Genomic DNA, 25548 nt, shown 5'->3' on the forward strand with positions numbered 1-25548 from the left:
ATTCTCGTGGAATTGATCAGCGGCCATGACCGAGCAGGAGGGAGCTGCTCTGCCAATAGGCTATACAATTATTAAGACTGATTGTCAGGGTATAGAGTTTCCGCCAAGTTGCACACGTAATTTTCAGATCCCCCGACGTAACCACGCGTCCAACTCCGTTCACCACTATTCAAGGCTCCGCACCGATAATCTCTGTGGTCAGAAACAATAATTGATTCAGTCGCGCAACCCCGACCCCCATAACCTCCCCCTCCCCCCCCCTCGAATGTTCGAGGCATTCCCTGTTTCGCTATACGTACCTACCTACCTACCCACCTACCTACCTTGTCGATTTTCCATCAATTCCACCCAAGAACCGTCCGTGGTTGTACAAGCGAATCGTTATTTTACGCAAAGATTAATGGGCAATACCGAAGCAAATTGATATCCGAACGAGATATGGGTAGCGCTTCTGAACCCCGAAGAAATAGCCTCGTCTACAACCATAAGCTCGTGCATAAAACTATTTTTACAATCCGCATCCACCCGGAGTGATTAAATCTCTCTCCACCTGCGGTAAGCATAGGTGGGGTGGGTATAACGCTCCCGTTCGGATATACCGCGTCGTGTGCATTCGCGGTCCTCTTTTCACTTCGGTCTTGTACAAGTTCACCGGTATCCGAGACGCATGGCCGATACACTCCTTGAAAACTTTCTCAGATTCTTCGACGGGTGGCGTTCGTTAATAATCGATTATAAAGAATGTCGGTTCTAGTATCAACTTTGAGGCGGTAACTTTATTGTTTCAGAAAAGTTTTAAATTTATTGCAAAGTTTTCTACCTTTCACCCAGCTCGTAATGATCCCCCATTCATCATCGCAAGTTCCCGTAGCTCGCCGCCGCCGCCGCCGCAGCAGCAGCGAACCATCTTTCCCTACGTAAAGTGATTAGTTATACTTGCAGCAATACCCTATTACGCAAGAAACTGCAAGATTCAATCAGTTCTTCGTACTAATACCACCGCGTAATTTACCGGCGCAGTTTTACCGTACTATAAACTTGTTAACCAAACTTGACTCTCGTCAGATTAGTAAAGTGGTTGGTAAAGGAATATACATACCTACCTATACGTGTACATCGCTGAACTCAGGTGGTTAAATTTATACACGCGTAATACACGTACGTGCGTCACTCGTGATAATTACTTCTAGAAAACATCTTTCGGACTCATCCTCGAATGACGTCGAATTTTATCGCCACACGGACGTCTAATTTCACGGTTACCCGTTTTCACCTTGGTTGTATATGGGCCGATCTATTATCGCAGGCGGGTGCAGTTCCTTTGACCTTGAAGCATCTTGATCTCGAGTCCTTTCGAGTTAGTTTTCGAGAATCTTCGGGCGAGTCTCTGCACGTATTTTGGTTTTCCATCGAATCACGTCTGACATAAAAGCTTAGAGCGTCGAGTCTTGGCATCAAGGTACGGGAGGTAGGAGCCCAAGTTTCGTCTTTGCTTTAAATTCATCCATATTGCAGGATCGTCCGCTGGTTATATGCCGTCTAGTCCAAAATAACGACCCCATTATTTGTAAACGGATACCAATTTATTCCACCAATTGTTAGCCCCGGTAGCTACTTATAACTCTCGTTATCGATTCCATACGCTTACTTATTGTCAGATATATATATATATATATCTTTATGGTTCTGGTTACCGGCGGGTTCAGACGTTCGAAAAGGACGAATTGGAACCACTGAGAACTGTGTACATCGCCTTGCGATAACTGAAACACTGGTTTTTTAGCCATTTTGTCGAGGGCGTCAGAGGAGCAACTCGACCACTAGAAGTCCTCCAAATCACTCGAGACACTCGAAAGAGCAACTTACCGAAATCTATCTTTTTTACGAAAAGTTTACGCCACCCAAACACAGCCATATTCCGTTTCTGTTATTGGCTATCGGTCGGAATATCCCCAGCTAGGTAAATTAATTATACGAAGACCAATCAACGCGCGATGACATTAATATTTCGTTGGCTGCCTCCGGAGTCTCGAATTCTGGTTTTCGTCGGTTCGAGAGAAAAATTTAATTCGAATTCATCGAACAAGCCTCAGGAGCGTCGAGGATAGACTTTTTTTTCGACTCGCGCGTTCCTTTAAACTATTCACGTGACGAACGTAAAGCGGTTGCGTGGCAGTGATTGCGTGTTACAGGAGATAAGAGATACGAGTTAGCGTGTAGGAAAAGCTTAGGTGGGTATTATTAAATCGTTGCGATGCAGGTTTCAGCGATAGACTATAACCGGTTGTTCGACTAATTAGTGAGAAATGCGATAATTAAAGCGTGTAATTTAACGTCGACACGCCAAACTAACGCGCGACGCGTCCGCCCGAGTTCGACAACAATAAAACGCTGGAAAATCTCGAAATCAAGGGTCAAACGGAGTTCTAATTACGGCAACTTGTTGCGCTTAAAAATAAAACAAATACTCGCCGACCAGAACCGTGCTTGAACTTTGACGCCGGCACACGCGTGTTAAGATACCAGACTACGTTTAACATCGATTCGTTGAACGTGGCCAGAGTTTTAATCATCGTCCGCCGTGGATTCGCTGGAGATATCGAGGTCCGGAGATTACGAAAATCGAACGTAGCGGAAGAGGATCCGCAGCGATATAGGTGTAAATCTCGAATTCGCGGCTGAGGCGAAATGATTCATCGAGCGTCGGCCACGCGATCGTTGTCGGGGGTTGGGTAACGACGGGTGGATATAAGGGCGGCGGTAACAAGACCGCCCGAACGATAACGGGGACAATCGAGCTCCAGGTCGGTCCGAGCCGAGCAGAAATAAACGGCGATGCCGAAGGTTCGCTTTGAAAAATGCTCGCCGACTTTAACGAGGTATTGGACGCCTCGACGGAAGTTCACTTGGCCGCGCGCGTCTCGTTTCGGGAATTCATATCCGGCCCACGCGAGCTCTTCTCTCATTCGCCGAGGCTCCGCTCTCTCCGCTCTCTCACCGCTATCCGGCTATCCTCATACCCCTAACGACGGCATCCAGCTTCTCAGCTTCTCCCACAGCTAGCTAGCTAGCTAGCTAGCTAGCGCCGCAAGAAGCGGCAATAAACGTCAGCGCACCCCGGTAATTAAAACTAAAGATCCGAGGCGCGCGGGGTAGCGAAAGCGAAAAACAACAGGCAGCAGGGGGCGGTGAAATGGCGGACGGGGTCGAGGCGAGTAGAGGAGATGCCTCGTGGCTGAGAGGAGTAGTACGCGGTGGAAGTGGTGGAAGTGGTGCGTCGAGGGCTAGCGCGAAATTGTTTATTTTTTGCAGCCATCTTCCGGAAAGTAACTCCCCCCCATCCCCCTCCACCTCGCCCGGCTTTAATCAAATCAGAAATTAATCAGCTTGGACGGTACAGATGCGGACTGAGTAAAAGACGGGGACGGCTCCTTAATGGGTTTAAGTTTAACGATCGAACTCTCGATTCGTTAAACATGGAAACGTTTCGAACTACGAAATCACTGCGGGAGTATGTATATCGGTAACGACTTTAGCGATTCACGGATCCGATATCTATTATATTTACCGTCCCCCCATTCCACGCGTGTAACTTCAGAACTTGTCGTAACTCAATCCGAATGGTTTGAATTTCGCTCGTCGAAAGAAGAAGGAAAGCTAAAAATAACGGAGAGGTGCGAGTCAGCAAAAGCTGTTGATTTTTCTAGCGGCGTTGTAGTACAGCTGTTAATTAACTTTTATCGTTCTTTTGGTCCGCGGAAGGTGGAAGTAGGTAGGTTAGGTTAGGTAGGTAGAGGTAAAGGTAACCCGCTATTACATTAACGTGAGCATACACTGATACAGACAGCTGGGTTCTCCAGGGAAATGAGTCTACGATTTTTAAAAAATATAACAACCGAGCGACCTATTTGCTTATGGAGTGTAATTTTACTTTATTTTAATACTCGGTGTGGCACCATCGTCGGAATAATGCTAGGATTCTAAACCGAGTTCTCAAGGATACGAATCGTCGAGATGAAAGGGCTGGAAAGAGCTTCGTATTTATTCAAAACAGCGTCACGAGCAGCCGACAGGCAACCTTTACCGTACAAACCGGCGGCTTACTGTACAATACACATACATACATACATACGTACGTACACCCGCTGCCTGTGTACGTACAAGGAAACTTAAAAACCGTAACTTGAAAGCTGTACCGAGATTTCTCGTAACGTTCACAACGAAAGTGGGACAACACCACGTATGTGTGTGTGGAAGAGGAATTATTACGCTACGATGACGTGCACTCTAGACGTTTTCCACCTATAGCTACGGATTGTGTCTAAAAACGGTGAAACTCCCCGAGCGGAGAGAAGGATATAATTGTAAGACTTTGCCGATGAATGAAGGGCGTCGTACAAGAGACTTTCCTATCTATACGTACCTTCGTTCTCACCGGGTAAAATTCGGTACAATGGACACGCCCCGCGATGCAGTCTCTGATATTCGGGGAAAGTGGCGGGAGGCAGAGAACTGGATACAGAATCAAGCTCCGGTAGCATGTGATGTGATTCGCCGACGCTAATCTGCATGCCGAGTTGAGAACGTGACGCCATTGAATATTTAAGACGCCAGCTCGAGGGTGAGGCACCACCGCCGCCGCCACCGCCACCATCACCATCACCTTCTTCTTCTCCCCGTCAGATCTCGGGTTGAGTCGCTCTTAACACCAAAGCTACGACCTTACCCCCTTCGTTTTGCGAAGGTGAGGAGGCATGCTTCTTCGAGAGTTCCAGGTTTTCATATGCAAATGTTACTCTCCGTACGGAAGCCGTGCCTTTCCCCTTCGCCTTACACCCGTGCCACCACGTACGCGCTATACGCCGAGTGTACGGGGTGTATACGCGATGACAGTCCGTTGTCTGCCGGGTAAAAGGGTGGGAACAGCTTAGCCTCGCCACGTTTCGCCGAAAACATTTCCGAACGATGCAAAGCTCGTTGCGGATGAAAAAAATCGGCTTTGCCGGAACGAACGAGCTTTCTATATACGGAACTCTCCTTTCGACGAAATCATCGAAACACGTGAAACGTGACCGGCGTGGTTCCCGAATGACTCGGTCGATTGACTCGAAATAGCGTTTCACGTATGACCTTGAGTCGGAACTCCGCGAGTCAATTTACGGCGCAACATTCCATTCTTTCGTTCGATGACCCGCGGCGTGATCCGGAACCCCAAAGTAGATACTCTTCTGATTTCGGTCGATCGTATCGATCGGGTTATCGAGTAGGGAAATATCATTTCTCAACGTTCATTTGCCTGAACTCACCAATAACGACTGGATCGCTGGGGATACTCGCTACCTGCGATATCTGATATCGAATCAATAGGTCAAGCCGTCTGGAAATGACCGGAAATAGGGGAAGGTAGGAATGATTGTAGGTTGCAAATGGAACCTTTTCATAAACGGTACATCGCTCGGCTTATACTTTTCCGGAGAACGGTTCAATTTATACCTGGCTATCCGATACACCTTTTTTTCACCTGCGTAGCGGGGGCGTATCGCTATTTTATCGATCACTTTGATTACACCTGGTGAGTTACCTTCCCCCGCTATAGAAGAGAGAAACTATTTCGCGTACAGAGTCGGTTCAGCAAAGTGCGAATAAGAAACAGTTTAGCAAGCTCCTTGAACGCAACTGTGAAACCGCTTACGCGAGTTTACGTTGAAATGAAATTTCGTGCGAGTAAACTTTCTTATTTACCCGGCAGTTAGCTGCTCGTATTTTCATAATCGCCTCGTATGCGGGTATGCGGGTATGAGGTGGGCGGCAGCCCCGACGCGTTCTCCGAGCAGCTCCGGCCGGGTAAGGGTGTTGAGCTTCGAGGTTTGAGCCTCTATACGTCGGAGGTTGGAGGTTGGGAACGCGCGAACTTATGAGTCCATATAGCATCGTTAACCGCGCGTTATATGAGAGATCCGCTTGAACCTCGCGCCCACGAATGAAACGAAATTGCGATACTTTTCGCCTTATTGCCCCTTACCGTTGCCCACCGTCGGGTTAGCGGGGTATCGCGATCACGACCTTGGTGGAACCGCTTCTTTTTTGTTTTGTTTTTTTTCATTTTTTTATGTTTTTTGCTGCTTGCAAAAACCGAATCGAAGTCCGGGAAAGGGAAGGCGACGGGCGAACCGCACTTGCGAATTTCGTGTCTTATTTGCGAAACTGTTCGAAACTCGGTGATTCTCGATTTACTGTCGTATGTGGAGGAAGAGATTGAAAAACGAGCGAAGACTGGAAAAAAAAGTAACCGAGCGAATAGATCATTGTTGTGAATATGGGCGTATGGTTTCCTTTACGCATGGCTCGTTTTCTTCCATTTTTCACCCAAAAGAGGAAATATCCTATCAGCGTCTTTGTAATTTGAATGAAAATGCCTGGAGATGTCCCGAGGCGGCCTTCCGTGCGGAAACTTATTAAATATTTCCAGCGTATTTCATTTCATTATTATATACGCTATGCAGCGTGCTACATTCTTCGAAGGCCTGTTAAACACGCTCCACCGTAATAATACCTATACAGGTATCTCAGGCAGGTAGCAAACCATCCGCTTCCACTCTCCGGGGCAAAAAAAAAAAAAAAAAAAAAAAAAAAAAAATACCAGCTCTGTCTTTTCTTATCATCAGACCTTTTACCGAGATGTAATATTTATGCCATACACCCACCCCAAAATCGATTTTTCTCTCTCCACCCTCGCCCTTTTTTTTCTTCCTACTTTCACGCTCCTTCGCTCTTCTTCCACCCCCCCGCCCCCCCCCCCCCGCCCCCCTATCTGCCTCCTTTCTTGTTTCGTTTCTGCAAATATTCGGATGGATATAACGGTGACAGGGGCAAAAAGAACGATATCTATAATCAAATATTTGAGGTATCGAATTCATAGAGTTTAGACCGTGAATTTACTCAATCGATCGACGTGGCGACGTGTAGCTACGACGATATCTATACGTCGCACGGATACCAGCGATTTCTCTCTTTCGTCGTGTCGGCCGTGAAACTAATTGTAAGAAAAATATTATCGCTTGGCGGTGCAACCGACGTCTTCGGACGAGATGAACGCAACGGGGGCAGCTGGACGTTAACGTCGCCACAGATATCGCAGGAAGCGAACGTTCGACTAATGGAGGTCGACGCGATCGGCCTGGACCAGGAGAAACACGCGTACATGCACGAACGTATAGTAATATCACTACCGGAGTGAGATATTATTATTTTTTTCTCTCTCGCCGCGTGTAGGCAAACAAACGACGCTGGTATAAGACGGGTGCAATTTTGCTCGCTTTCACGGGGGAAGAATAAGAGATTAACTTTTTCTCAGGTTAGATTCAGAGTACACGGCAGACGTGGAAGCGAGAGTTATATAAAAAGATACACGGAGTCAGGGTGTGGGTAGAGCCGCGAGGAAGAGAGAGAGAGAGAGAGAGAGAGAGAAAAAAGAAGCTCGCGCGCGAAAGAGAAAAAGAAGTAATATAAGAAATAAGAAGACGGCGGCGGCATCCCTCCTCGCACTAATACGTCAGTGTCAGACGCATTAGCACACATTACGTACATTCTGCGGTATACCCTGTTATACGTACAAGTCCTGTCAAATGAATGTATGTACGTGGCGTGCCTCAGTGTCTGTCACTCAGTCCACATCTCTCTCTCTCTCTCTCTCTAAGTTTTCCTTTTCGGTCCTCTTTCACCCATCTGTACCAGGTGAAACGAGATTGAACGAATTATTACACGTGTATGTACATGGTATATCGAAACGGAGCATCTGAGTACATCGATTGATTGATAAGAAAAAAAAAAAAATCATTACTTTGTCCAGAAAAATGTGTAAAAACAACTAAACGAAATTTATGTTACACGCAAATGTGGGTGAATAGGAAACCCCTTGCGCGTCACGGCAAAGGACGATAATTACGCGTTATTGTGGTTCTCTGGGTGATTCGAGAGAAGCACGCGTACTCGAGTCAAGAGGGGGGAAATTAGATATGCCAAAAAATGATGATTCCTTCGGAGGAGAAACAAAATGGAAAGTACTCAAACTTCTCGTACACACAGAGAGAGAGAGAGAGAGAGAGAGCGGTAGACCGTCAAAGATGCGCGCAACGAACGAATTAATTCTTTCTACCGTTACGGTTGAGTCTTCGAAATTGTTCTAAAGTGAGTCAAGAATCGACGTAAATCAGAAGCACGGATTGTAATCGCCGATATCGTACGATACGATATCGTGTACACGACGCACTCCAACGACGGGAAAATGATCAGAGAAAATACGTTTCGCAGTTTGTTCATCTCGGATAGACGAAGGATCACTTGTACGAGGGGTGTGAAAATTTTCGTGAAAAATAGGAGGCGAGGGAGCTCGCTCGCGCTGCTCGGTATACATGTTTATACTCCGACATTTATATGTATAAGTAGATAGATCTACGCTAGAGCCGTTGAAAGTGAGAAAAATAGAGAGGCAACGAGGGGGAAGACGAGTCGCGTAGAGGTGAGAAAAAGAGGGTAGCTGTACACCTACGTATGAATGTTTTATACGTACAGGGTGATCTTTTCCAAACACCGATCGGCCGGATGTGCGCTTGACCTCTACTCGACTTTCTCATTCATTAAGCACGCCATGTTTTTGAGTCAACTTACCCCCTAGCCCCACTTTTCTTTTACGCCGTGCGTCGACCGAGCAAGACAAGCGAAAGAGGCTCCTCCCGTTCTCGGAGTTTGGAAAGACTCACCCTATACACAGGATCGGTGGGTAGCCGGGAAATGGCCTCGTACGTACGGTTGAGCTATGTCGTCGACGTGCGGGTGGCTGTCGTCACGTCAGCGTCATTGTCGTTCAATTTACATGCGATATGTGCCGATATACACCGTTCGTGTCTCCGAATACAGACGAGGCTTACGGGGGTGAACGATTTCAAATAATCTGTTAACGGCTATTACCGCTCTCTTCGAGGCGTCGTGCCATCCGGATTTTCCTCAACCTTCAACTTTGAACACCACGTATGGCGCGTATATTACACACGACTCTCTGAGGTAGGTATAACGCGAACGGCGACCGCGCGGGACCTTTTTTTTTTTTTTTCGTCGGTCAAACGTTCGTCGTGGCGAGCGAGAGGAAGAGAGAAAGAAAGAAAAAAGAGGAAAAAAAGTGAAACAAAACCGAGATTGGTAGAGGCAAATTAGCGAGGGTGGCGAAGGAAACGGTGTTGCGTAAAAAGAGAATCATAGAATCAGTGCGGAGTACGAAGTGTAAGCGGGTCCGTCTCCGCAGCGCGCGAGTGGGGCGGTTTCGTTTTTAGGGAAAAGTTTTAAGACTTTTAAACTTGGCGACAACAAACAAATATCTCAGACCCGTGTTTCGGCTTCGGGAGAGAGACCGCCGAGGGGGTTTATTTCGACACTCCGTCGCTTCTCTCGCCTTAAATAAAGTAGGCAGAAATTTCACGCAATTTTGACCTTGAGATTCAACAGACGAAATTTCGAGGGTGAAAACCCGTCTCTGTAAAGTCGCTTTTACGATACACTCCTGTTTCCCCGTACATGAGTACCGGAATGAAAAATTTATTGCGGTGCCGACCAACGGCGTCTGTTGTGCGCTCTTTTTCTCACCTATCGCGAGGGCGAAATTCCCCACCACACCTACGATACAGGTATACGCGAACCGATCGCGTATGAACGAGCCAACGGTGAATAAACGGATAATACGTCAGGCGACACCGTATACCTCCGTTCACCTATTCGCCTCTTTCGTCATCCCCTGCGTAGAGAACGGATATATATACTTATATATATACGTATATGCGAATTTTTCCACCACTCGCTTACGTTTCTATTGCGTTTGTAACGCACACACATCGGTAAACCGACGGCGAGCAGGCAGAGGAGGCATCTTTTCTCCAACGCCCCCGTGAAATAGCTGGCTACACAACTATCATATTTCCCCCTTATTTTTTGTTGCGCTGTCACGCCGTGCCGTATATTTTGACGTCCCTATTCCCCGACGGCCCGTGAGCAGCGGGTCCCACCAACCCTCCTTCGCATCTCTGACGTACGTATACACACGTCGTAAACACATAGACACACACGTACACACAGGTATGTACGTGTGATATACGTATATATAGGTTAGCGCGGACCCATACCAATTCTCCCCCCGTCCTCAACGTCGGGGCGTCGGAAGACCCGCGAAACGTCGCCGAAGAAGCGTCACCGACGACGCCCCGCCTCGCCTCGCCTCGCCTCGCCTTCGTAATAATATCGTACCTCGGCTGCCGCGCGACGTTAAGATGTGTGTATGCATGTAATTTGGTATCTTTTGACGCGGAGTTTGGGTGTTATCTTAGCCAGGTGTACCGAGAGAATTCTTTCGCGGAATCTTTTCATTTCGGGGACGCCCGTAGTTCACGGTACCGTACGGGTGAGGAACGACGTTAAAGCTGCGGCGGTGAAGAGTGAGAGGAAAAGTGGAAGGAGAAAAAAATTTTTCCCGAAATATGTGAGAAACGAAATATCGTCGGTATTCGTAGAGACAATTAGGCGGGTGACGCGATACATAGCGTTAACGCATTTCGCGACGTGAGATTCGGTCGCCTCTCTGATTTTCCCCGTCTCTGAGAATGCGAATTTAGGAAAAGTTTGAGTTTTCAAAATCTCTTCCAAGTCCCTTCAAGACTAATGAAGCATTCTTTACCAAGTAAACTTAACTTCGAAGCTAAACTTTCTTCAACATTTTCTCCGCCCCCCCCCCCCCCCTCCCCCGACTGAATCCTGACCCTTGGCTCGGATATTCTCGCTTCACTCTGTCGCCCCCCCGTCCCTCGGTTTCCCTCCTCCGCCTCCCCGTTGGAAACTAAATATGAATTATGTGCTGACTTTACGAAACGTGTATTAAGTACGGCCTGCCCTTCTGCGTAGACAAAACCTCCCCTCGCGTCGAGAAGAATCTGTATAATAACTGCTGCAGTTATCGCGAAACAACGTCGCTCCGGATTCGTTTATACTTTTCATTGTTACGCGTATATCGTTCGCACGTCGCACGACCACCGTAATTGCATTTTTGCAGGTACGTTCGTCGGCGGAAGTTCCGCGGCAACGATATCGAGTAACGAAAAAAGTCCGGCGAAGATTTCACATCGGAATACGAGGGGATCGATCGGGTGAAATCGAGAGGATGAAAATCTGAGGTAGAATATTTTTCGAAGCAAGAAACGAAGCGAAAAGAAGAAGAGAACCTGCAGCCAGTCGGGGGAAGGGGAATAGTAGTTAGGCTTGTTTGTCGTCTCTGTCCTCGTCGCTATCTCCGCGGAGGTATACCGCGCCGGCGAACCTCCGGCTTGAAATCGAGTTGAGCCGGCCCGCCGCGGGCTGTTGTGTAAACTCGAGTCTTGATTGAAAACCTTCGCACTCAAATATTGGATGATAAATCAGAGTCCAGATACCGCCGTACGGCGTCTTGGCTCAGCCGTGTATGTACCCCCACGTATGTGCGAACGTGTGCACACGTGTGCGTTACGTACGTACACGTACACGTACATACCTCAGCTGCCGGGCGCGGCTACAATGATTGATGAAATTCGCTCTCGAGCTACGTCGTTTGTTAACATGTTGCGAAGAAAAATACGAACTGTACTCACCCCCGTTGCACACGCCACGAATATCTTCGAAATAAGATTTTTCGTTTCTCTCGACACACGTGGATCTCAACGCGCGATCGATGCTTATGTCGATGGCGAAATTTTTTGGGGTCTCTGTCGCCTAATCATTGCGATATAACGACCGTTGGAACTATATACATATAGGTATGTAAGATGGATTTGTGAAACAAGTGTGATTTATAGTAATTATACCGAGCACGGATGACATATAGTCGGTGTGGTCGTGTGACCAATATAGATTCATATGTATATACATACCTATAATGTATGTATATAAAGACATAACGCGGGGTGGCGCGAAGCTACTTTGCGTGAAATTTGGCTTGGTGATTCCAATCGGCAAGCAGAACCGAGGAAACGCCTCGCGGTACTTGCAGTACGAAATATTCAATTCTCAATCCTCCTACTTTCTCTCTCTCTCTCTATCTCTCTCTCTCCCTCCCTCTCCCGCCATCGAAAACCAGACGAGAACTCCCCCATCAACCCGCGCTCATCCATTTCCGTATGCTACGCAAATTTTATTTACCCTTCGTAAATTATTATCGTTATTATTATCACTATTATTATTTTTTTTTTCATTTTACACCGACGTCAAACACCGCGCGACGTTGACATCGCGACGCGTTTATTATTATTATCATTATTATTGTTATTACTGTTATTACCGTTGTTATTATTATTAATAATCGTGTATCACCGTTACTCGCGCGTCGCTATACGTGTGCGTATTACGGGGTGTATTTCGAATAGTTATAGTTGGAAAGAGCCGGGAGTCGAGCTATGCGTGGGGGGGGAGGGATAAAACGATTCGACGGTTGCTCAATTTTTAATATGAAAATATTTAAGCCATTTCCATATTTCGAGACGTCTTATTTCGCGATAATGGTTCGGCGAAGAAATTAAGAAATACCACTCTCGTCCCCCAGGCCCCCGAACGGCAGCGCCGAGTCTCCGCGCACTCTTTCATATCGTTGGGGGAGGGGGGGGGGGGGCGGTCTTCCGCCGCGGGGGTCTCGTACCGAGTATATATTTCTAGAAACGGTAAAAAGCTGCACCCCTACCGTAGTATAGTCGTGTTATTGCGTCATAGGAGAGACGTATGGCGGCTGTAGATTTCTCTGCTAAAAAGTACAAAGGTTGACATAGGAACACTCTTAAGTCCCTGGCCTATCGCAGCGCACCCGGAATGAAGCGGGAGGGGGTGGTGCCTTTTAATAACACCACGAGCTCCGAGCTTTCTTCGGCGGTCGGCGGAGAGTGCCTTCGGTACTCTTGGCAATATCTTCTGATTAAGGCTAAGTGAAACTGTACCTCCGACTTTTCACGTTGCCCCGTAGCATGCGCGCCTCTATATACGACGATATCATCTCTATACTCCGCGTATCGACGCATAGACTTTACTTTTCCCGAAAGTATTCGAGGGAAATTTGACGAGCGATATTTAGAGGAATTTGGAAGATTTTTCATTTCTGGCACACCCTGCTGTGCGAGACGGGATATCGAAATTCGCTCATTTTCCGGGGCCACCGATACGCTATTGCACGAGGTGGAGTAGTCGAAACGTTTTCGAGTGCCTGCGCGCAGCTATACATATAGCGGACTACTGCTGACGAGAAAAATCTGGCAGATTCTTGCCTTTTTTTTTTTACGTTTCAGTCTCTCCAGATCTCATCCCTACGTTCGACTCCCTCTCCTCTTCGCTACTACGCCTCAGACACGATTATTAGAAGCCTTCTGCTTTTTACCGTTCTTTTCCCGCCACTAATTAAAACCTTTTCTTTTTCCTCCCTTCTTTTTTTTTTTTTCTCTTCCCTCCGGTTATAATTCGTTGATTGTAGCCCAACTCGCCCGCGAGGCGGTATAGATGTAAATTATTTCATTCGTCGTTAGCAGCGGCTGATACTACGTTTCCAGTTTGGCGAATCGATTGTTAATTCCAAATCACCCGTTGACGCGGCGTAAAATGGCGAATAGAAATTATTATAATTAAAAAAACAACGAAAAATTACGAACAGTAGAGAAAAAAGAAAAAAAAGAAAGAAAAGAAAAGAACCGACGAAATATTTCCGTGAGTCAATTAATTATAGACAAAAAAGAGGCGTAATTTGTATAATGAATGTGAAATATGCATAATGAATATATAGCTGCATATGACGGCAGCTGGTGCGGATCCGGTTTTCCTCGCGAAAATTTTATACTTTTCGCGAGGATGGTTAAATAACGAGTGCAAATCAGCAAGTAATTATTCGGGAGTAAAAAATTTTCAGAATCCACGAACGAGCAGCTCTTACAAGGTCTCGCGAAGAACGAATAACGGTAATTTATTCTAATTGGATAAAGTGCGGCCATTAATAAGCAATCCGCGACGCGAGCCCACGACGGTGCGCCGCCGCCTATCCCGCTGCTGCAAGCACCGGGTACCTACCTACTACAGGGCCGAGGGTGGAGGGCCGAGGGTGAAGGGGAAGAAGGTAAAAGTGGGCGAAATGAGGAGGTAGAGGAGAACGGGGTGGAGAAGGGTGGTGGATCTTAATGGCGCTTATTACTCTCGTCGGGGCCCTCTGATATATTTCCTCTATTTTTTGCCCTTGGGGAAATCAAGTGCGGAATAGTGTATAATTAGTTGCGGGCACCGCCAACTTGGCTGGTCCTCCATTGGTTCCAACTCGACAAATATATATATATATACATATACATACAATGTATACGTACGTACGTACATATAAATACAAACATCCGCACAGTACATACATACACGTACGTAAATATATGAATTACACGTTCGTATGTACGGACAAATAAAAACAACGATATAAAATGCAGCAGAAAATAAATATGAAAAAAATGACCGACACAGCAGCGCGCACGTTGGTTGCACTCGAAAAGAAGACGTGTGCGTCGTTTACGTGTTTGTTCAGTTATCACCTGAGCGCTGTGAACGCGCCGTTGGAAATGCCCGAGAGACGTTGTTACGTAACGATTATACAGTATCCGTTGAGATGAGAACGGTGTATTTATATCGTACACCTAATACCGCGGTAAATCGAAGGAGAGAGAGAGAGAGGGGGGGGGGGGGTGGTACGATGGTCAGTTGCGGAGATATTCGGTGGTTAGAGATCGTCGGACTGTAACAGGCCGATATCGTCCCATTCGGTTATCTGTTTTTGGATGGGTGCGGCGGAGGGGGGAGGAGGGGGAGGAGGAGGGGGGGGAAGTCGCCGATGAGTAAGAGGCGGTAAAGGGGTGAAGTGGGGATGGCATCTTATCGAGAGAAACCGGAGAAACGGAACGGAACGGGGGGGTATGTGGCACAAGGCTCCCGAGGGAGTCTCTCAATTGCCTCGTCCTGCAATTATACGTTTGAGCGGACCCGCTATCTCCGTTAATGTGCTGGACTCTGAATTCAACCCGAACCACTACCGAGGTACCGGTACAACGCTAATATCAACGCCGGGGAAATATTGTTAGTTACATCTCGCGAAACCTCCGCAGAGATATCCCAGAATTTAGAGTATTTTGGGATATTATATTCCACCTTCCAGGCTACGCCCGATCCCTCGTATTCGCGTTCCGCTCCGCATAAGATCTTCGAAAAATCTCACCTCGATCGACCAGAGTTTCCTATTTTTTTCACAGATTTTATTTCGACAAATAAATTCATCCACGTCCCGTTCTATCCGCAGCAAATCCACACGAGATCGTAAAGAAAAAAGAACAAAATTTTTCACCGTTCGTCGAAAAATGCATGTAATTCCGCTAGATTCCCTGTAATATTTCCGGTGAGTTTCGCGTGCACTTTGATATCGAATAATTTTCAGAGGGCCGCACCGATCTACGAAGCGGTCGCTTTAGTCGGGGAGAGCGAGTTTTTTTCAGTTGTTAATTGGCGGAGCCGGGAGATTATGCTAATTCTCCGGCAGTAACGAGGGTTATTAAATTCCTAATTGAAACATGAACAGGAAAAATAATGGGTAGGTTTAAGTGTAATAGTAACGGGTCGGAGTAAACGGGGGCTCGGCGGGATCTCCCCCCTTGTTTCCGGCGGGGTTTAGATAATGGCGGGAATCGGTAATATTCCCATTCCGCGCCCCGCGAGGATCGACGAATTCCGCGTGTACAACCGGCGTACGTTCGAAGGATTTTCGGTCCTCCTTCCGTCGGAAATAAGACCCTCGCTCCGACCCCTCTGGATCAAGAATTCATTTCAATTTTGACGCGCTTTTTTCCCTCCGATATTTCGACGCGCTTCTCCAACGGCCGCGGAAAACCCCCTCCCTAACGAACGTAGCGTAACCCGCGTCACGGCCTTCGACGGATTACGAATCGGAGTCGACGCGAAAACGTAAAAGAATAACTAGATAAATAAACAACAGCTTCGTCGCAATTTCGGGGGTTAACGAAAGATATATTTTTTTTACCCGTTAACGAAACTTTATCCAACCGTGCCTCGGCACTTTGCCTCGTCACTCGAACGTTCTTTCAATCTTCCAAGCTCTCTACGTCACCTCGCCTCACATCGTTCGTCGTCCCTCGGTTATACGTACCAAGCTGCCGAGGTACACTTACTATGTACCTACCGTATGTACGACGTACATAGTATGTGGCGAGGTCGTGGCGCGTTTGAGGCCTTAGAGAACGGTACGAACGGTAGCGAAAGGGGGATGTGCGAGGGCTACACTCGGGTCGTCGTTTCGTTCTAAAGCTTTCACGGGGACACCACTTGGCCGCGCGTAAATGCAAACATTTCTGTGGCTCGAGTGTACCGCGCGACGTATACTATAGACGGGGGGGGGGGGAGGAAGAGCGACGCGAGAGACACGGGAACGAGTGAGACGGGTGAACTGAGTGGATTGATCGTCGGCCAGATGGATCCATTGTGTTCCTTCCAACTTGGAACATCGGAGGAACGTGCGGTACCGCCGCGGCGATCGGCGGTGGAGGGGGAGGGGGGGGGCGAAGGGGACGGAGAGACGGGAGCGAGCGCGGTCACGAGGGAATCCGGCGAGGAGGATTTCGCAAGGATTTCGGCGTAGCGTGTATTCTTCGTTCTCTGCGGCGGGGTATCGAGAGGTAGTCGCGCGGGGAATCGTCGAGGGTTCGGGACTCCCCTGACCGGTCGCGGACGCGCCTAAAACTCGACGAATGTTTGCGGGGGGCGCGCGAGCGAGCGGTACGCGAAGCTCCCCGATGGACAGGAAGGTTCTTCCTAAATGAAACTGGTATCGGGGGAATTCGCGACCTCGGGGAAAACGGAACAAAGCCAACCGGGGAAATGATGTCTAGAGTTACGCTTGCAGTTGAAATTGAACCTTGCAGCTGTTGTGGACTCTGGCGTCGCATCGGTTCGTTTCGAGTAAAGGATTTCGATTGTTGCCACCGTAAGCCCGACGGGATGCGGATGGGTTTTCGAAAAGGTCCTTGGAAACACGTGTTATTCCGGATCGACGAATCGTTGTATGGCTACGTATATGAAACAGAGGTGCCTTCGTTCGCGAACCTATGGGACGCGGATAGAGTCGAAGTTATGGAGAGATAGCCGCGGAAAAATGATAAATTCGCGCGATGCGTACACACTACGCCACGGTAATAAAAATGATAATTCATCGTCCGCCCGGGGTAGGTGTATTAATTCAGACGCGAAATATACGCGATGCATTCCGCATGCTTCCCCGCATCATGCGGGAGGGGTTTAATTTGAAACGTGAGAAGAAGATTGGCCGGTGTGCTGATATACGAACATAGTTTTAATTAAACTTCAAATTGGTACGTGAATCCGAGTAAGTTTGCATCTGTTCTATGATTACGGAGTAATCTCGAACGTCCTGATTGCAGCGCGTTGCACAACAGAGGGGTATCGCATCGACGTAACTTGTCGATTGCGTAATTATATGCGAAACGTTGCTGAATAATTAGGCCGTTCGAATGGAAGAAAAAAAAAAAAAAAAAAAAACAAGAAAATATCTATCGGTAAAACGAACGTGTCGTGGGTTGAAAATATGTATAAGAGTCCCGCGACTCCGCGAACTTCGTTCAACGTATCTCGAGCACGCAACGCGTCGCGGAAAGACAGTTGTGTTAGCAGGCAATTTACGCAATTTATGGGATGCACATAATTGGTAGGTGCGGGTATTGTGCAGCGGCAGTGCATTCGCGCTATCGTACAAACAGATAATAACTCTACTACTAATTAAGCGGATATCCAAGTAGTACGTAAACTATGTCTCTGCAGATTTAGGTGTAACTGCGGTAACTCGCGTGTAATACAAGCGAAAATAAACCCCCCCCCCCCTCCCCCCACCCCCACCCCCGGTTCGAGAGCGGCTCGACTACGCCCTGTTGCTCGCAATACCGCGTTTATTTATTATTTATTATTTTTTTTTTTTTTTTTTTATGCCTGCAAATTTGCATTTTCACCCAGCCTCCGCGTACAAAATACTATGCAAAACACAAACGCGAGTAATCTATGATCTCTCTCGCTGCATTTTCATCCGAATATCAGCAGCTGCACGCACGCAGATTTTCGACCACTCATCAATGAAATTTGTTTCCCGTTTATTCGGTTGCAGACCTGACACGTGGAAAGCATATCGTTGGTTACCATCGAGCGATTGCACGTCTCTTTTTTTATTCCCGTTTGTTTTATTTTCCCTATATTTTGACGAATAAATTTCGCCAACAATTTTGCCCTCCGTGAAACGTATGTGAAAAAACTACGACCGACCAGGTTGATGGCGAACCTTTTCATTGTACCCTTCGTTCTACCCGATTTTCTTCCACTTTTGAAAATTTAAAGCCCAAAATCGACCTCAGCAAAGTATCGACTACTTTCACCTGAGCTTTGCGAAATAAGTTTCAATCCTACCGACTCACACTTTCGGAAAATTTCAAGCTGCTTTTCCAAGCCGTTATCTCATCCGAACCTACGGGTCAGTCGAACAATACAACAACGGCTCTCAGCTATCTTCCGATACTCATTGTTCGCGAAAAAACACCTCTGCCCATATAACTCGAAACATGCGGGGAACAAATTAAATAAAAAATCGCTGAAAGATTTCTTAACATGGCATGAGGTGAGTTCGGATAAAGCGCGAAACGTGCCTAAAAACGAGGAGAAAAAAAAACGAACAATTGAATAAAAGAACGGAAATGTCGGAAAACAATTCCGTGGGTGATCGTTGGCTGTAACTGTGGGATCGAGAATGAGAACGAAACCCACGCTGTCGGTGCCGTTGCCGGGCGAGGTGATGTGACATTTATTTTTCACGCGCAACACGTTTCCACGCTGTAGGCGTATATTTCCTAAATTATTTTGGCTGGCGTCAACTTACAACTGGAGTTTTTTTGATTACGAGAACGACCGCCACAGGGGTGTCTGCCAAAGTAATTTGAACGAAATCTCGAGAACACGTGTCTTACGATTCGTGGCTGTGAGCGTGTACGTATCTCGTGGCAAATTGGATACGCAAAATTGTAAGGGATCTCGAGGTTAACACCCACTCACCTGTAGCTACCACGATATCGCGCGTGAATATAGGGGCCGTTCCTGCTCACGGTTATAATTGTACATCAATGTCGGCGCTCCAACTTACCTGGAACAGAAAATACGAAAATACATTAATATCGGGCTCCGAGATGCCGATTTCCAGGTACGACAACAATCGTCCGAACGATCAAACGACTTATTTATTTACCGGAGGCACGGAGCGCCGTATATCGGCACACGTGAGTGACGTATGAGCGCGGTAGAAATAAATAAAAAAATGAACGAACGAACAACGAAATACGCAGTTTTCCTCGCCGATCTCGTGTATCTTACGTGTACGCGACGTACGTACCCACCCTTCGGTCACATCCTCTTTTCCGTAACTGGAATCGTTACGCGGTTCGATTGCGCGCGTCCGTCGAACGACGGAAACTTGAGTAATTGGAATTGCAGTAGGATATTGATACCACAATAACGAGGTTGATGACATGCAGTCACTGCTAGCGACGCTCGTCATATACCATCTCGGCGGTGGCTATAGGTAACGCGTACCAGGCGAACCGGGGAGGACGGCCGGGGTCGGCAACGGCAGAGGTATCGGTTCTCTCAAAGTCTCGCGCTGTTATAGGGGCGACTTTGACGGAAGCAGAGGCCGAGCCGAGGGAACGAGACGAACGGGGCGAGGGACGAACGCGGGCACAAAGGCGGAATGAAGGAAACTAGCGGTATGGATGCGAGGAGGAAAAAGAAGAAGGTGCGGTGATTTCGCCTTATTTAAAAGTTTCGCCGGGACAAACTGACGACGACGTACCGTAAGAACAGAGCCGGGGGGTAAAATCGTCCCCGCGAACGCGCGAGAACGATCGGTAAAAGGAGGCGGTAAAAAAGAGAGCGGTAAAATCGAGGTGAAAGGCAAAGAAAAAAAAAAAATAAATAAAGTAAGGGTAGGTACGTGTCCCGCGGATTGGGTAATTTATTGCTATAAGAGGGAAAGAATTGCGGATGAATGGAACTTGATGAGAATCTATTCTTCAAGCAGTTCTATAGCCCCGTAGCGCCGCCGACACATACCTCCGACTTCCCTACGCTCTCAAAGTCACACTCTCTCTCGAGGAGGAGGAGGAGGAGGAGGAGGAGGAAACTTAGTCAGCGATGTTATTTTTCCCTCGCAGCTACAAGAACTCGAAAATCCCCGCGCCCCGCAACTTTGATCTCACGAGAGCAATAATTATCACCCTCGTGCGGAAATTGCATGAGATCGTGCCGGTGACTCGGTATTAGCGTTTTCACGCCCGTGTAACGCAAACGGATGTCCCGGCGTGCGTGAAGTCCATTAATTGCGTGTTTTATTTGTACGTAGTAAGAACTTCCGAGGTTTAATATACGATACGTACGAATCGAAGTGACGAATTTATTTAGCGGCGTGAACGAAGAACGACGAAGAGGCGGGCAAAGAGCGATTTCGTTACGCGAACTTGCCGTACGTTTGGAAGTAGCAGGGGGAGTCGGGTAACGGCGTTATTACCAATGCGCCGGTTCACGGGGGGGAGGCGGACGGAAAGGGCTGTTCGCTCCATTAGTTCTATGAGTCTTTAATTACGGTATACAAAGTGCAGCTTTATTGACCTTTTGAAAATCAACGAGGGCTGGACGCAGCCGAAGGACCGGAACTACCTCCGCCGATGTATGTACATCGCCTTCGTTCGGTTTACCTTCGTGCTTCCCCTCGGACCCCGGTTGATTATTTTTATCGGTGAAGTACGCCAATCAAAGTGACAAACTTTTTTAAAATCATAAAAATCGAGGGGCAAAAAATATACACACCGGAAACCGTGCGCGAGAGTAATTTCACTTGCCGGTATACACGGATGTAATTATCTTCGTAATTGAGTTATCGTAAACTTTGATAACAATCGCCCGATGCCAAAAATGTGCCGTGAACAAAAAAAAAAAAAAAATTCTTTACTCTACTGTTAAGACCATACGCTATTTTAGCTGATATTTTATGATATGAGCAAAAAAGTGTATTTTCTATCGAAGGTGCTAAAAAATAATCCTTGGTTAGGACATCAAACTCCTATGTCATACGATCTATGGAATTTTCACCAAATTGACATGAGCATACATGTTACCATGAACTATTCGGTTTCCATCAGAAAAATTTGGGTCCACAATTGCGAATGCAAGAAATTTGAACGAAAGTTTTCAAGAAAGCTTTTTTTTTGTTCACGTCGATGTCGTACGACAGCTTTTAAAGTTGTCGCCTTACGTGTGGTCGAGTGATCCGGTTTTCTCGTTATCGAAAGTCAGACGAGGGTGACGGTGGCGGAGTTTCCTCCGAAGACGCGAGGCGCGATCGGGATGGAATATCGTCATCTACTCGAGGTCGTTCGTTTAGCGCGTTTGTTCTTGGCATCCCATTGCGCTGCGGGACATCAATGTTGTGACTTAATTATAGATCATTCAGAGGCGTGTCCCTCGCACGACTGTGTACACGAGCCAGTGGCAGTGACCACGCTCTAAGGGCCACCTTGGATAGACCCTACCGGCACGCCGTGAATAATTCAAGACTACCACCCCCAACTCCCGCCCTTCAAGCGCCCAACAATCCCCGTCGTCGAGATACAACGCGCGTAGATATACATATATATATATGCGGATTCCGTACGTCTCTACGTATATACCTATATGTATAGGACAGAAATTATATACACACCGTATACCATGATGCCTGATAAGCACGAGACGCTGACAATGTGGCGCAATTTGGAGGGACGTTGAAGGTGAGCCTACCTAACGGTAAGGATCTCGTTACCGAAAGAGTTACGACAAATTGATACGGCAACGAGGGCGTCTGGAATATCATTTTGGCCCACCTGATTCGTAACGCTCGCCGCTTCTCACATCTCTGTTGGAAGGATGTCTCTGGGAGCTCGTCTACATCGGTTGCGTTGTACGTTAATTATGTTCGTAACGCGTTTTCGATAGTGGCGAACGAAGCGGAAATTCCAACGCAAAATCGTACGACGCAAGAAATTTGAGTCTCCGGTGTGAGAAAACCGATGAGGAGAAGTACGGGATTTTCGGCCCTCCTCTTCCACTTTTGGTTGGTGAATTTTTAGGACAGATACACCCCACCTGTAACCGGCGCGGGTCGAGTCCTTGAACTTAAGATGGAAAAGGACGATCCAGCGCTATTCAAATTACCGAAAATCCTCTCGCTCTATCTTATTGGCTCTACTGCGGAAATTTTATTCACGAAAACACGGTCTACCATATCCCGGTAATGGCGGTGGCTGAAGAGGATAAATCTTCCGAATAACCTCGTGGAAGATTCGATGGAACGCGGAATAATTTTCGTGGCAGTGGAACTAATTTATTTACCGCGGATCGCACTACAGATACGGCGATCGGCTAAAGTGAAATTGGAAAAAAAAAATATTCAACTAACTAAACTGATAATGTGCCGGATTTTCACCTGCCTTTTTTTGATACGCGTACATACTTATATTTACATCGTTATATCTTTGCGTATAAATTCACGCGTTCGCGTACAGTACGACGTTGTACGCACGGCGCAGGTGTATCTGTGTAAAAACCTCAGGTACACTGGGGTCGGGATATACGAAGAATGTGAGCGTGAGGCAGAAAATGCATTTTACCGTCTCTTGGAGTAATCGAAAGACACGTGAACATGCATAATACGTTATATTACACGGTACGTAATATACAGACCTGTAGCTACGCGGAGCGGCTTTGAATATATTACTAATAATTACAGCAGGTCGCGTGGCGGACGAGCTATTAACGTTAAATCGGCTTTAATTTCAATAATTTAAATAGAGAAACAGCCACAATGCCAGTAGTTATAAATTTGCATGAATTGTATAACGAACGTTACACGGAACAATAAGAGTAACCGCGCCGCGTGAAAAATATATATGCACGGACTTGAACCGTTAGCTGCAGTTTCCGTAGCAGAATATGATCACCGATAATTCAAGCGGTTGGTATAGGGTACAACCGTTCGGTGTCGGAACCTTCGGACCGCAATGATCCAAGGCGAGATTCCGTCTGATTTGTTTGTGATTTTTCAGAAAACGGAGTCTAGAAAAACTGATATTTTTTTCGTTGGTGTTCGATGAATGGAATATAAGCGGTTTTGATAATTGAACGGAGTGATTACGACGTGAATTTATTCACCAATTCACTTGGAGTAACGCTTTTTAAAAAAACGAACAATCGAAAAATAAATGAAAATCACAGCTGCGTAATCGTACGATGTAATTTGGATTTTCAATCGAATGAAAATGGAACAACGATCGGGGGGCGCTCTTCGTCGATCGCGAATAGGTACTGATTGTCGGCGGAGACAAAACTGCGCGATCTGATCGCCCGACTGAAACATATTTAAGTGGCGAACGGTAGGATGAGCAAATGAAGACAACGACTTTGATCCGTCATATTGCGAAAATGTGAATTTATGGGTGTAGCGATGTGATAAAGTTGTTTCTACGAAAGCGACAATTGTATTTACGTTCCCCGATCCGATCGCATTCGCTCCTCGTTTTTTTTTCAAATTTTATTCGATCAGTTTCATATTAGCGCCACCGCTGCCAGCGACAGTTTCAACTTTTTCGTTTGAATTCGACCAAATTTAATGAACGAGATATTTGTTATCTACACATCGGACTGCCTACGTAAATTTAATTAACTCGTATTCGCAGGAGTTAAAATTAGCAAAATCAGTACGCAGAGCTAGTACGGCAGTCGTACTTATAAATGTCCGTGGATTTCCAGAATTTTTTTTTTTTTTTCCTACCAGGCAGCGGGTATCGAAAATTAATTATCGCGGAGAGATCAATGGAAATACATTCTGTGCTTGACAAGCTTGAAACGGTTTTATTTCATTTCTCTTTTTCTGATTAAATAACGTCAGCGGTGTGAATCATGTTTGCGTTCATTAATTCTATCGGGTAGCGTAATCAGCTATCGTCAGTGAAAATTATAATTACAGTTCGGTGGTGTGAGGCCCTATTACACGCGTACTGAAATTCCAACCGAACTATGTCGACGCCTCTTACCATCCCGGCTACGTCTTTTAGTAGAAACCTAAATACCTACAATTAAGAGGATTACAGTAGAGTAGAGGAATGTTGTACGCGGAGTAATTATTATTCTCTAACTTGAATTGAAACTATGAAATAACTGTTTCATTTGTACGGTGAAAATTATTAAAGAAATTTCGCTAATACCAACTAAAGAATTCTCCGTATATACCACATACCATATACAGTACATAATCCACACTTTTGTATATATACCGTAGCATTTTCTTTTACGGAGGGTCTCATCACTTAACTAATTCTTTCCATTCCAAAGTCTGTTTGTAGAAGTACGTGCCCTATATTCTTGTCCTTTCAAACCGAGACAATAGCGTTTGGGTTTCACCTTTTAGAAAAAAGACTTACAGAGAAAAAAAAAGAAAAAAAAAAAACGGAAAAAGTTGAACAGACAAACGTACAGAAAAAACAAAGCAAACCGACAAAAGGAGACAAAAAAAGAAAGAACCAAAAAAATACAACTCCACACGACGGCTCTACAAGTTTTCTTTGATTCATTTTCCGTTTAAAAGAAGGATAACGCGCTCTAAAGACGGTGCACCCGGGATTATGCTCGAGTTATTTTGGAATTGACCTTGTTGAAGAATGTGGAAAATCTTGACCTTCCAAAAGCGGGGGTACCAGACGCGAGTCGTGCCGTATGCAGGTCCCTCGATTCTTATTTAATCACATCGCAGTGCCGTAGTGTTGGTAATTCATTACTCTATTACGGAGGGATTCGTTTCATTACATTAACGACCCATTACGAGTCCTTCGAATGGTCGCGGGTACGATTTCGACCAATAATATGTACAAACACGTGGATACGTGTAGGTAGAACGTGTACCGTATTGCGTCGGATCTAATGCGTACGTATGCTCGGTACATTATCTACATATTATGCTGATTTGTATCGTACGTTTGGTATTTAAGTTCAATTTACAACGATAATCGTGTGAACGTGTCATCGATAAAATTACCCGCCGACCGAACTTAGGCTAAAATTGCAGGGAAGAAACTAGTGCGGAAAATTTGGCTTTCCGATGTACAGTACGTACGTACGTTATACGTTCGGGGGAATCGAATTGACGAGTTGAACGTAATTCAATCATGTGTATATACATATATATGCGCGCTATCAGGATCGCGTAGAATTTCAGCGGGATCAAAAGTTGGAAGAGAGATGCGAAACCGGTGTACGATTTCACGGACGTATAGTTTCGCGTACACGTGATGTTTCGTCTCCCTTTTTTGTCCATTTCTTCTCTTTATTGTTTTTTTT

The 25548-nt window shown here is 46.4% G+C and overlaps 1 protein-coding gene across 10 annotated transcripts in view; it reads right to left on the bottom strand.

The window, feature by feature from the left end:
• Positions 1-25548, bottom strand: part of LOC105692090 (CUGBP Elav-like family member 4) — a 531822-nt gene that overhangs the window by 168441 nt on the left and 337833 nt on the right. Inside the window, exon 1 of one of the 10 annotated variants that reach the window (XM_020855926.2) lies at positions 19183-19270. The exons of the other annotated variants lie outside the window; for them this stretch is intronic. The gene's annotated coding sequence lies outside the window, so the exon portion shown is untranslated. Of the gene's footprint in view, positions 1-19182; positions 19271-25548 lie in introns of those variants that run through there. 10 annotated transcript variants of the gene reach the window in all.

Source organism: Athalia rosae, chromosome 2, assembly GCF_917208135.1.
Source record: "Athalia rosae chromosome 2, iyAthRosa1.1, whole genome shotgun sequence".
In the NCBI taxonomy this organism is placed as follows: Eukaryota; Metazoa; Arthropoda; class Insecta; order Hymenoptera; family Athaliidae; genus Athalia; species Athalia rosae.